General features: G+C 28.9%; 1 long non-coding RNA gene across 1 annotated transcript in view; it reads right to left on the minus strand.

Moving 5' to 3' along the window:
• LOC119685495 overlaps window positions 1–5,704 on the minus strand; it is a 29,213-nt gene extending 23,509 nt beyond the window's left edge. Inside the window, exon 1 of the long non-coding RNA XR_005252806.1 lies at window positions 5,629–5,704. This is a non-coding gene — a long non-coding RNA (uncharacterized LOC119685495). The remainder of the gene's footprint in view (window positions 1–5,628) is intronic.
• Between the last annotated feature and the right edge of the window lie 5,178 nt (window positions 5,705–10,882).

Genomic DNA, 10,882 nt, shown 5'->3' on the forward strand with positions numbered 1-10,882 from the left:
ATTTGTGTAAGTGCATCGAGAACGGAACAGAGATCCTGCAACAATTTCAAAGTCATTGTTTAATGTTTTACGGTGCTTTACATCCTGCCACTTAAGTTCTGTTATTTACATTGCTACGCTTCACAGAGTTCTGGTAGCAAAGCTAAGGGAAGTAACAGCGAATGCAAGGCGGATAGATGCATAGACAGAAGTAACGATGAATTCGTAGTCTCAACGCCATGCTCACCACCAGCTGTTATTGAGTTTAATGTGCAACTTAATGCCTTTTTTGTTCGTTCGCGTATCTTTACTATTAAATTTTATTTACTTACTATTTTACACTTTATAATTTTCGCCTGCAGAGCTTTACCATTGCAGTTTTCATACTGCCTTTTAAATGAAAAAAGAAAAAATGCCCCTCAAAGTTGTGCTCAGGTGGCTCTTTTTCAAGCATCCAACAAACAAAAGAACTTCCTATTCTATTTATTTTTAAAAATTTATTTTTATTTTAATATTTTTTTTATATATAACAACTAAACTAAAATGCTTTGTGTACCTTGCAGATATTTTCTTTCTTTTGAGAGAATCTATTTTCAGAATATATACCTTTTCATTTGATATACATTTTCATACATTTTTTTTTTTCATAGTTCCATAGGCGTTTGAGTAATGCATTTCTTGTGCAGTGAACAAAAAATGTTAAGCTTTGCATTCATTAACAGCATAAATGCAACTTAAAACGTTTCTTAACAAAAAATACGAATGAAAAAATTTATGGCTTTTGTTTCTTGAATTACTGAATTATGTTGCTTTTAAGTTTGTAATGGATATTCTTTTTAAACTTAAAACAAACGTGATTAAATACCATATTTTATGAAGCATAATAGTTCTTGTGTTTTTGCATACAAAGTTCTTACATCTCTAATGATTTTAAATATACTTTCAATAATAGGGAAGTAATATATAATAAATTCATCTAAAGTAATCTCAGCATATGAAATATGAAAATGAAATTTATTTTTAAATTAATATTATTGCATCAATAGTAATGATAATATGGTTATTATTGTTAAGAGTAATATGCTGAAATACTATAGGTTACTAGGTGAATTGATAAATAACCGGCCAAAGTAAGAAGCATTTCTTTTGGAAACTTTTATTCTATGCTTCAATATAGCCCCCTTTCAGCTCGACACACTCAGTGCATCAATCTTTCAACATTTGGATACCTTTTAAATAAAACGATTTATCACAACCTCCAAAATATTCCTCAGTTTCTCATTTCACTTCATGATTTGATGCAAAACTCTTTCCATGGAGCCATCTTTTCATGACGCGAAACAGGTAATAGTCACTAGGAGCCAAATCTGGAGAATACGGTGGGTGAGGAAGCAAATCGTATAGTAATTCATTTAATTTTACCATAGTTTTCATTTACGTGTGAGCGAGTGCGTTATCCAACAAAAACAAAATTTTTTACGTCGACAAATGTGATCATTTTTTCTTGATTTTCTCATTCAATCGATCCAATAATATGCAGTAGTAGTCCGATCTTATTGTTTTTCCTTTTTTCAAATAGTCTATGAAAATTATTCCACTTGAATCCCAAAATACGAAAACGAAAACTTTTACAACCGATTGTTGAGTTTATGGTCAATCCACCAAGAAGGTATAAAGTAGCCAAATTGAATTGCAACCAATCTCAAACTGCTATATCTTTGAAAGTGATGGTAAAACTACGCTCAAATTTTGCCATAAACCCCATAATATAACAGTTTCGAAGAGTATAAGAGAAATTCTTTGGAAAAATTATTTCAAATGTAACTTAAACGTGGGAATATAATTGCGATATTCAATTATTACTTTTACTTTTAAAGCTCTCAAATTCTTCAATATAAATAAATGTCTCATATCATGAAATATACTAATACTATATTATAACGTCAGTGAAAATTTAATGAATTGTTCAGGCAGGGGTCAGAAACATATACCCATGTTTGAAAATGATAGTGGTGGAAGATAAATGGGTACTCAGGTAATGAAATCAAAAATTCATAAACACCTATTTAACGAATATTCAACAATAAGGCGCAGAAGTCAAACATCTGAACCTCCATATAGGATAATATTTCAGTTATATACAAAAAAATTTGGGGGCGTTGCAAACGATGAGATAATGATCAATAATAAAGAATCCACCGCAGAAACGGTTCACAGTGAAAGGAAAGAACTGCTGAGCTAAACATATTTAAAACTTGAAAACTGTCTTGCAATGAAGAAATGTAAAGTAAGCGTTTTTGCTGATATTATAAAACAAACATTACCGTCTACTCTGATGATAAAAATTTTACAAGTGCGTGATACATAAAGAAATAAAGCAATCGAGTCTATATAACAGAAAGATTACACGATAATGTAGGTATGAGAATATCTACAACAAATAAAGGATCACAATTTTTAATCCTGCATTGATGATAAATGATCACTGTCTGTTAATGTTTTTAACACGTAAGATGAAAGTTAATACAAATGAAAGTGAAATGACAACAAAAAAATTTTAGGAGATGCTTTAATGCTATATGAAACTAAACATTTCGGGGGAACAGACACGTTGTTTCAAAAATATTTTACACTATCAAATAAAGCACTCATCATCTAAGATTGGCTGAGAGACAAAGTTCCAGACTTCTTTACATCCACATAAGGCTCCATGCATACCAGACGCAAAACCTGTTACCCTCTAAACTATTTTGCAATCAAGTTTAGCATTGAAAAATATCAGTAGTCCAGTAATGTAATATTAATGTACTCAGAAAACACTTTTTCCATGAATGGGTGAATATTCTGTGAGTTCTTGATCGACTAAGAACAACAGTTCTTGATGAAGGCAGCCGTATCAGTTATTCAGAAATATGTAATCGTTTTCCAAGAATTTTGTTTAGTTAAATTAGTAAAATTCAAAACAAAGAATACTACTTTCTGAAAAATATAATTTCACACAACACATTCTGTACATCTGTGAACAACTACTGCTACCAAAAATTCTTCATTAAAACGATTTCTTGGATCAAAAGTTTTATATCATATCCCTCTCAATTATTTTCGTTTTTTTTTGTGTTTCAAAATTTGCCGGGCTTTAGGTCGTGTTTTTAAATTTATATTTTTATATAATAACTTATATTATGTTATAAAAAAAAAACAAACTTAAGAATAAATAAAAATATCACAAAAATATCATATATTTTATTAACAGATATTTCGGTCCATTTACAGTGTTAGTACAATTATACAAATACTGTCGTTTTTTTTTAAATCAATTCCGACGTTATTAAGCAAATCTAAAATTGCAGTTCAAAGGGGTCACCCTTTATATCTATGAAGGTTTGTTATCGCCAGACACGATTTATTAAAAAGGATGACTTCTATTTTGTGTGATATATTCGATTCTCTTCTATATTCTTCGATATATATATTCTTCATTCTTATTCTATATTCTAGATGCTTTATTCTCTTCGATCATGTTTTATTTTTTTATTATTATTTATTTCTTATTTATTATTTATTTTTTATCATTTATTTCGATTATTATTATATTCGATTATTTCTTGAAAAGAAAATATTTTTATATTTTAAACTGGATCTCGAATTTTTATTGATTTTTATTGAAGTTTGTTTAGCAATACATTTCGATTTATAAATTATGTTCATTATTATTATATTTTATAATATTTATTGTCTTTTCTAATTTTAAAATGATTATTATTATAAGCACAAGTGTTGTTAATCCACCCGCTTCAACCATAAACTATATCGTATATAAAATAAATCTAACAATCGTAAAGTACATTTGTTCAGTTGATTACAAAAGAAAGTAAAGAAAAAACTTATTTGTAATATGAAAACGCATGTGTGTAGGGGAATATTGTATTTTTCATTAAAAGTCAAACCCAAAAATGTCAAACACATGTTTCGAAAGGCGTACGTACATTTGAAGTAACCTATAATTTAGATACAATAGGAATGGAGATAGCATTTGAATAATCATCTGCCTGGTATGGTGAAATTAATGTACTGCGGCATATTGAGCATATTGAAGACATGCCCAAAATGTGAGAAAACAATACCAAATACATATATAAAAATAACATGCACGTGCCAGCTGTCATGTATAAATATTTTGAAAAATAATTCACAGGCTGCAGGCGCACCTAAAGAAAGAAAGATACATGCGAGCGAGAGTGCTGTTAACAGATAAAATCATATTAAACAAAAATACTACGGTTTATGTGAGACAGTAGAGCTGACTATATTAAAAATATATAAATATAGTTGAGAGAACTTAAAAAAAAAAAAGAAAAATTATGATAGAAGAGTGTGGGCCAAAGTACATGTAACGTGTAAACAATTACACTTCCGCTTTAAGCACACTGCACACCCACTAAAGCCGCTTCTGTCATTACGAGAGGAAATTAATTTTTCGAGCACCGGCAACGGTCATTTTAAGTACTCGTATATATATATAAGTAAAATTAAAACTTACTCAACTATGAAGTGGTGCTGAAATGATTTTGTTAATTTGTAACTCTTTCCCTTTGTCCATTTAATTTATCATCACATTTTTTTTTTTTTTGTCAAAGAAATACTTTGGCCCTTGACAAAAATATTACAATGACTTTGGTTAGGGTGCAGTCTGCACTTGGCACATGCAAAATAGGTATAAATGAAATACTCAAACCGGTGCTAGTGGAACTATATTTAATTTGGACAAATACAGGGCAACAACAGCGGTATCAGAAGCACCAGCAGCCGCAGCCGCATTTAGTGGCAGGTGCGGCAACATCATTGCGCCGCCAATTTACCCAATTACATTACAAAAAAAAAACAAAAAGGAAGAAACTTAAGTAAATAAAACAACAAAAGGCAGTAGCAGGCAGACAACTTAATGAGGTTGTGGCAAGAGCCCATAACTTTGCTTTAACACTGAAAGGAAAAAACAGTTTCATTGCAAAGAAGATAGTTTTACTAGATTTTGCTTATCTTTTTTACTCCCTTTTATGGGCCACATTTTAGCTTTAATTTAAATGCATTGCAGTTGGGTTGGTTCATTGCAGTTGGGCTGGTTCATTGCAGTTGGGCCGGTTCATTGCAGTCTCGTTACCAATACTTTAACATTCGCGCCATAAAATGTTATAAACTTACTTGTTTGTTTTAATAATTTTTTAGCGATTTCGTTTGAAATTTCTGTTTTTTTCATATTTTAAAATAATTGCTAAAGTTTTATTTATACAAATTTATACGTAAAAGTTTTAACTATAAAAGTAAAAGTTTCAGCGTTTTTATTCTATGTAAATTTTTTGATAAATAAACAAAGTTTTATTATTTCTGCAAACGCATAGACTTTTTAATAAAGTCATTGGACTAAAATATTTTTCACATTTTTTATAAAAGAATTTCATTGAAAATAATTTTTTTTGAATTGTAAAATATGTAAAAAATTACTATATTTACGTAAATTGTATACGAAGCCTACAAGTTGATTACGGTTTTATATTGTATAATTTAATGAATTATATTTAATAAATATGTATACAATGCATTTCAGTTGTCGAGCTACAAAATTATAAGGTTACATTTTTTTATGTTTCTTACCTCAACAATTTCTTCGCCTCATGTTAATGTTTTGTTGCAGTGAAAAGATAAATTTGTATGTTGAAGTAAATTTTTCTTTTTTTACTTATCTGAAAAATAAAATAAAAACTTTAGTTAATATTTTTGTTTTAATATGTAATACATGTATTTATTTTATTATTATGTTGAGCCTAACTCGGAGAGTTAGTACATCTGAGCACTTTTACGCTTTGATAGCTGCAAGGTTTCTGCAGAGTCACACCAATTTCACTGACTAATTTGTGTATTCCTCATAAGTTTCGTGATTATTCAATGACTGATCTAAGATCTGCGTACCGCTCGTGCGGTTAGTGATTACTCTGAGATTAGATAATGCTAAGTAGAGCAGCGTGTCGGCATTTGCATATAGCTTCAGCGTTCTGTCACTTATGTATTTTTTGACCGGATCTATTCTAATCATGACTGATTTATGATTTCTTTTTAAAATAAATACACAAAGTGAATTTGTTAATAAAACTTTCAAAGCAAATTAACAAAACTCCAAAAAAATGTGCGAACATAAAAGTCAAGTATGGCTCTGGGTCAGTTGGTTAAGAAGCACTGACTCTGAGCTTTAAATGTGGCAGAGCACGAGTTCAATTCCTATAACTTGCAGTCTCAACAAAAATTATTTAGAAATAATTAAATACAAGAACTATTTCCAAGACCATTGCTGATGGTTATTTGGCAATACTCGAAACAGCTGTATGGTCAGCCGAAAATTCAATTAATTAAAATAATATAAAAAAGAATTTTTGTTCTTGTAGTTCACTACTTTTCGAAACTTCGTTATTTATTTTAAAAAGTAACACTACATAAATCTTTATTTCGTTAATTAGCAAAGTTATTGTCAATTTCATTTAGAAATATTCAATAAATAAACCAATGAAAGAAAAAAAAATTTCGTTAATTATTTCTTAATCTACCTTATGGTAGTACATAAACGCACAACCAAAATACATAAGGGACAGAGCCCTGAAGTTATATGCGAAAATTGAGGCTATCCTACTTACCACTATCTAATGTTAGAGTAATCACTCTCCGCACGGGAAGGTACGCAGATCTTAGATCAATCACTGAATAATCATGAAGCTTATAGGCAATACATAAATTAGTCAATGAGATGGGTGGGACCCTGTAGTACCCCCAGTAACCAAAGAGTAAAAGTGCCCAGTTGCGCTGACTCGAAAAAAGGATCAACATATACCTAATGGTAAATTAAATTAACTTGTTTTTAATTATAAGATACATTTATCGCTACAACTGATGGAGTTACAACTAAGTTAGGCGATACGTATCGTAAGAACTTAAACGAACTTAAGCCAAAACGAGATACACAGGTGTGGTTGGTTGTGCATTTTGCCTTGACTTAAGTCCGCTTAACGTCTTACAGTACGTAACGACTAACAGAGCCTTTACTTCCAGATTCCAACGCCATGCTCTTTTTACAACAAATTACAACAAACAATAAATTTGATTTTTTAACTATTTGCATATAAATTTCATACATAAAATGACCATTATATATCATATTCATTTGGAAATACAATAGATGGACAATGGTAAATACTTAAGTCTAACTTTTGACAGATTATAAACTTGGTTAGAGTATATATGGGTCAAGAAACTGTATTATTTTACACTAATAAATTAATCTTTCCATTTTCACTAAAATTCTTTCCTATTTTTTTTTTATAAACTTTGTCTAATTTATATCTAATATATTTGGTTGGCACTGTAAAAAAAGATACTAAACTCTGCCATAAAAATAGAAATGCGGTGCACAAAGGATTGTAAAGTTACTCCACTTAACAGTCCAGTATGTGGTTTTTATATTAAGTTTTAATAAACTCTCTAACGCAGATATTTATTTAAAATTCCAGATAAAACCGCAAAATGGAAAACTCAAGAAAATAACTTCAGCATAAATGCGATACAAATGCCAATTGAACTCCACATAACTACAGAAATTACTTTCAAACGAGTAAATTCAATACAAGAAGAAATATTTATTCGTAATTTTATTGTTAAACAATTTTAAGGACTTCTACAATATTGAAACTCCTTTCAGTTTGGAATACAATTCTCTTTTGTGGAAAAGAAAAATGTCTACTTTGACCATTGATAATTGTTATTATTGTGAAATAAAATGAAATTTCTGTACATGAAAAGATTTACTAAAATTTTACTAAATACTTACTAAAAACAAATTTCTAATAATGGAAATCTTTTAAAGGATTTATATAGAAAATTTTCATTTGTAAGATTGCTTTAAAATATTTTCATTAAATTGGTAGACAAATATTTAAAATATATTTAATGTCGATGATTATTGTGAGTAAAGACAGAAAAAGAATGGAAACTTATGGCTATGAATTCCAGATGGGTGACAATGTTGATACTTGTATATATTATCTCCTTCGTTTGTCTGTGCATTCCTCGCAATCAAAAATTTATTCGTGGCACAATCTGAAATGTGTCTAGATAATAACATTTAAAATCTTTTTTGATCAGATGTCATGATCAGATCCAGTTTCAAAGTATCATATGCGAAGATTTTTTACCAGTGGTTTTCAACCTTTTTTTGACCAAGAACCTCTATGATATTTTTGTTTTTAATATAGACCACAAAGTTTATTTTTGACTGTTTTAATATGCTTTATGCATCTCTAGAAGAATATATAATCTAGTGTATAAGTGCATAGGTACATTATATGGGATAGAAAATATGTATATAATAATATAATTTTCTAAGTAAGGTCTTAGGCCAGCAACTACAAGCAGTGAATCCATATCTTTTTTTAACGGAATACTGGTTGGGAACCACTGCTTTATACATAAAGTAGGTATCTTTATGTGTATATTAAGTTTATGGTTTTGTTTAGTATCACATTATGTACTAACTTATTCCAAAATACCATAGCATACACTAATCAGATCTTGACAATACTACGACTGAACTCAACAAATTTCTAGTCCAGCTATTATCTGCAAAACTCCGTTATAAGTTTTGGATTGGAAGTTATTTACATTGGACTTAAAAAATTGAATGATCTGAACTATAGCATATAATTACGTATAATTAGATTTTTACCTTAGATACTTAAGATGTTCAATCATGAACACACTCAATTATCTTATACTATTTATTTAGGTTTTTGTCGAAATAAATGTTTTATTATGGTTATAATTTTATTGTAATTAGTGTTCATTTAGACACATACGCCGCAAAAAATGGTTGTCATCTCAGTGTAATTAGTTTTTATTTAGTTACATACGCCACAATAAAATACCTACTGTGGCGATGCATGGATATTAACCACAGAAATAGACTAAATATATCAGTACCTTAGAACTACTGAACTTATATAATAACATTTTATACAGAGTAAACAGGGTCTGTAAACATTTACAGATTTTAATTAGTTTTGAGCAAAAGCAATTCTGTAAGATTATATTAAATTGTTATAATAAAATTATAATAAAAATGTAGTAGATTGAAAACCAAATTAATATAAGTTTACTGCTTAATTGTTTTAGTTTACTTTTTATTAACATATTTCCTGAAATATATGTATACCTTTTAAATAAAAACCGGCTTTTAGTTTCACCTAAAACTAAAACTAGTTTTTTATCAATTCGAAGGCATTGGCATTTCTACATACGTATAAACTCTAGAAGAACAATCCTCAAATTAAGCTAGAGTTTATTAAAACCCTAAATATAAAGGGTTAAAAATCAAAACTATGATGTTAGACATAAGTAATAGATTTATACCGGTTGCTGATCATCTTATACGGCTACTTATGATAATATATCGACTTATACCACAATATTTTAATAGTGTGTATATTTTTCAATGTGTTTGATTTTAGTAAAATATTTTTAATTGAATTATTGTTTTAATTCAATCAAGCCAAATACATTCAATAAATAATTACTCTAAAGTTTTGTACTAAGATTTATATTCCAGATTATAATTAGCAAGTATATGATTATTGATATAAACCACTAATGGATTTTGCAGGTTAGTCGGATACGGAAACAACTCGGACGCCTCAAAGAAGAACGTTTCAAAACGCAGATAGTAAATCATTTGATGAACTAAGGTCAGTGACATATAGCAAAAATGTATTTATAAGAAGCTTCTAATAAGAGCATGGATCAATTAATAATATCTAAATATTAATTAAATTAAATATTAAATTAAATAATAATGGATTAAATAATAATAACTAAATATTAAAAAAATTTTAAATATAATTTTTTTAACTAAATTATAATTAAAAACCAACAAAATATTCTCTTAACAATTATAACAACAAAATTCTAAACACGTAATCTAATTTTCCTGAAGTTTACTAATTTTAACACTTTTGCCATTGCATCCTCACCGCAGCAATTGAACAAAGTTGCGATGCTGATTTGTGGTACGGATAAGCTTTAAAATCAATTTAATTAGAAGCCACATAGTAGGCTAATTAACATTGTGGAACCAGCAGTTGCAACTAAATCCAACAAAGAACCCAACATATACAAATTTAAATTGAATAGAAAATGTATTTGAATAAAAATTCTATTGCAAAGCAGCACATCAAATGTCAGGAACCGCAAGGCATGATTACAATTACAGCAATTTAAAGTGCCAAAGCAACTGAAATCAAACTCGAAGCATCAGTACAGGCAGTAAAATCCAATGACAGGTGCTGCACAGCCCAAGGATAGATTTTTATCTCTAATATAGAAGTTTACCTGCATGTACGATGCACCTTGCAATCTAACAAACCACAAATTATTGAATAGAACTGCTTTTCAACTCAAGTTAACTTCACGCTAAAACCACGTAAATTTCAAAGTTAAAAGATAAAGCAATTAAGTATAAATATAAATATAATATTGATTGATAAAAAAAAATATTAATATGTAAATAAATATTAAAATATTTAATATTTATTTTTTAATATTTATTTTTCAATAATAAAATATTTTTTCATCATTTTTCCAATAAGTAAGTTTTGTGTTTATAATAACTTAACTTTTCTCTAGTGTGAACAGTTTAATTGCCGCAAGTGTGGCTATTACAATTATAAACGTAAAAAAATCTGAATCAATTACTTTAATTGCACTATTGCACCTACCGTTAGTGTCTCATGCCTAATGCAATAATGACTATTACGACGCTAATTGAATGCAATTATGAGGAGAGCATAAAAAGCCTATAGGAACAAGTATCTCT

This window comes from Teleopsis dalmanni, chromosome 2, assembly GCF_002237135.1.
Source record: "Teleopsis dalmanni isolate 2A chromosome 2, ASM223713v2, whole genome shotgun sequence".
NCBI classification, from domain to species: Eukaryota; Metazoa; Arthropoda; class Insecta; order Diptera; family Diopsidae; genus Teleopsis; species Teleopsis dalmanni.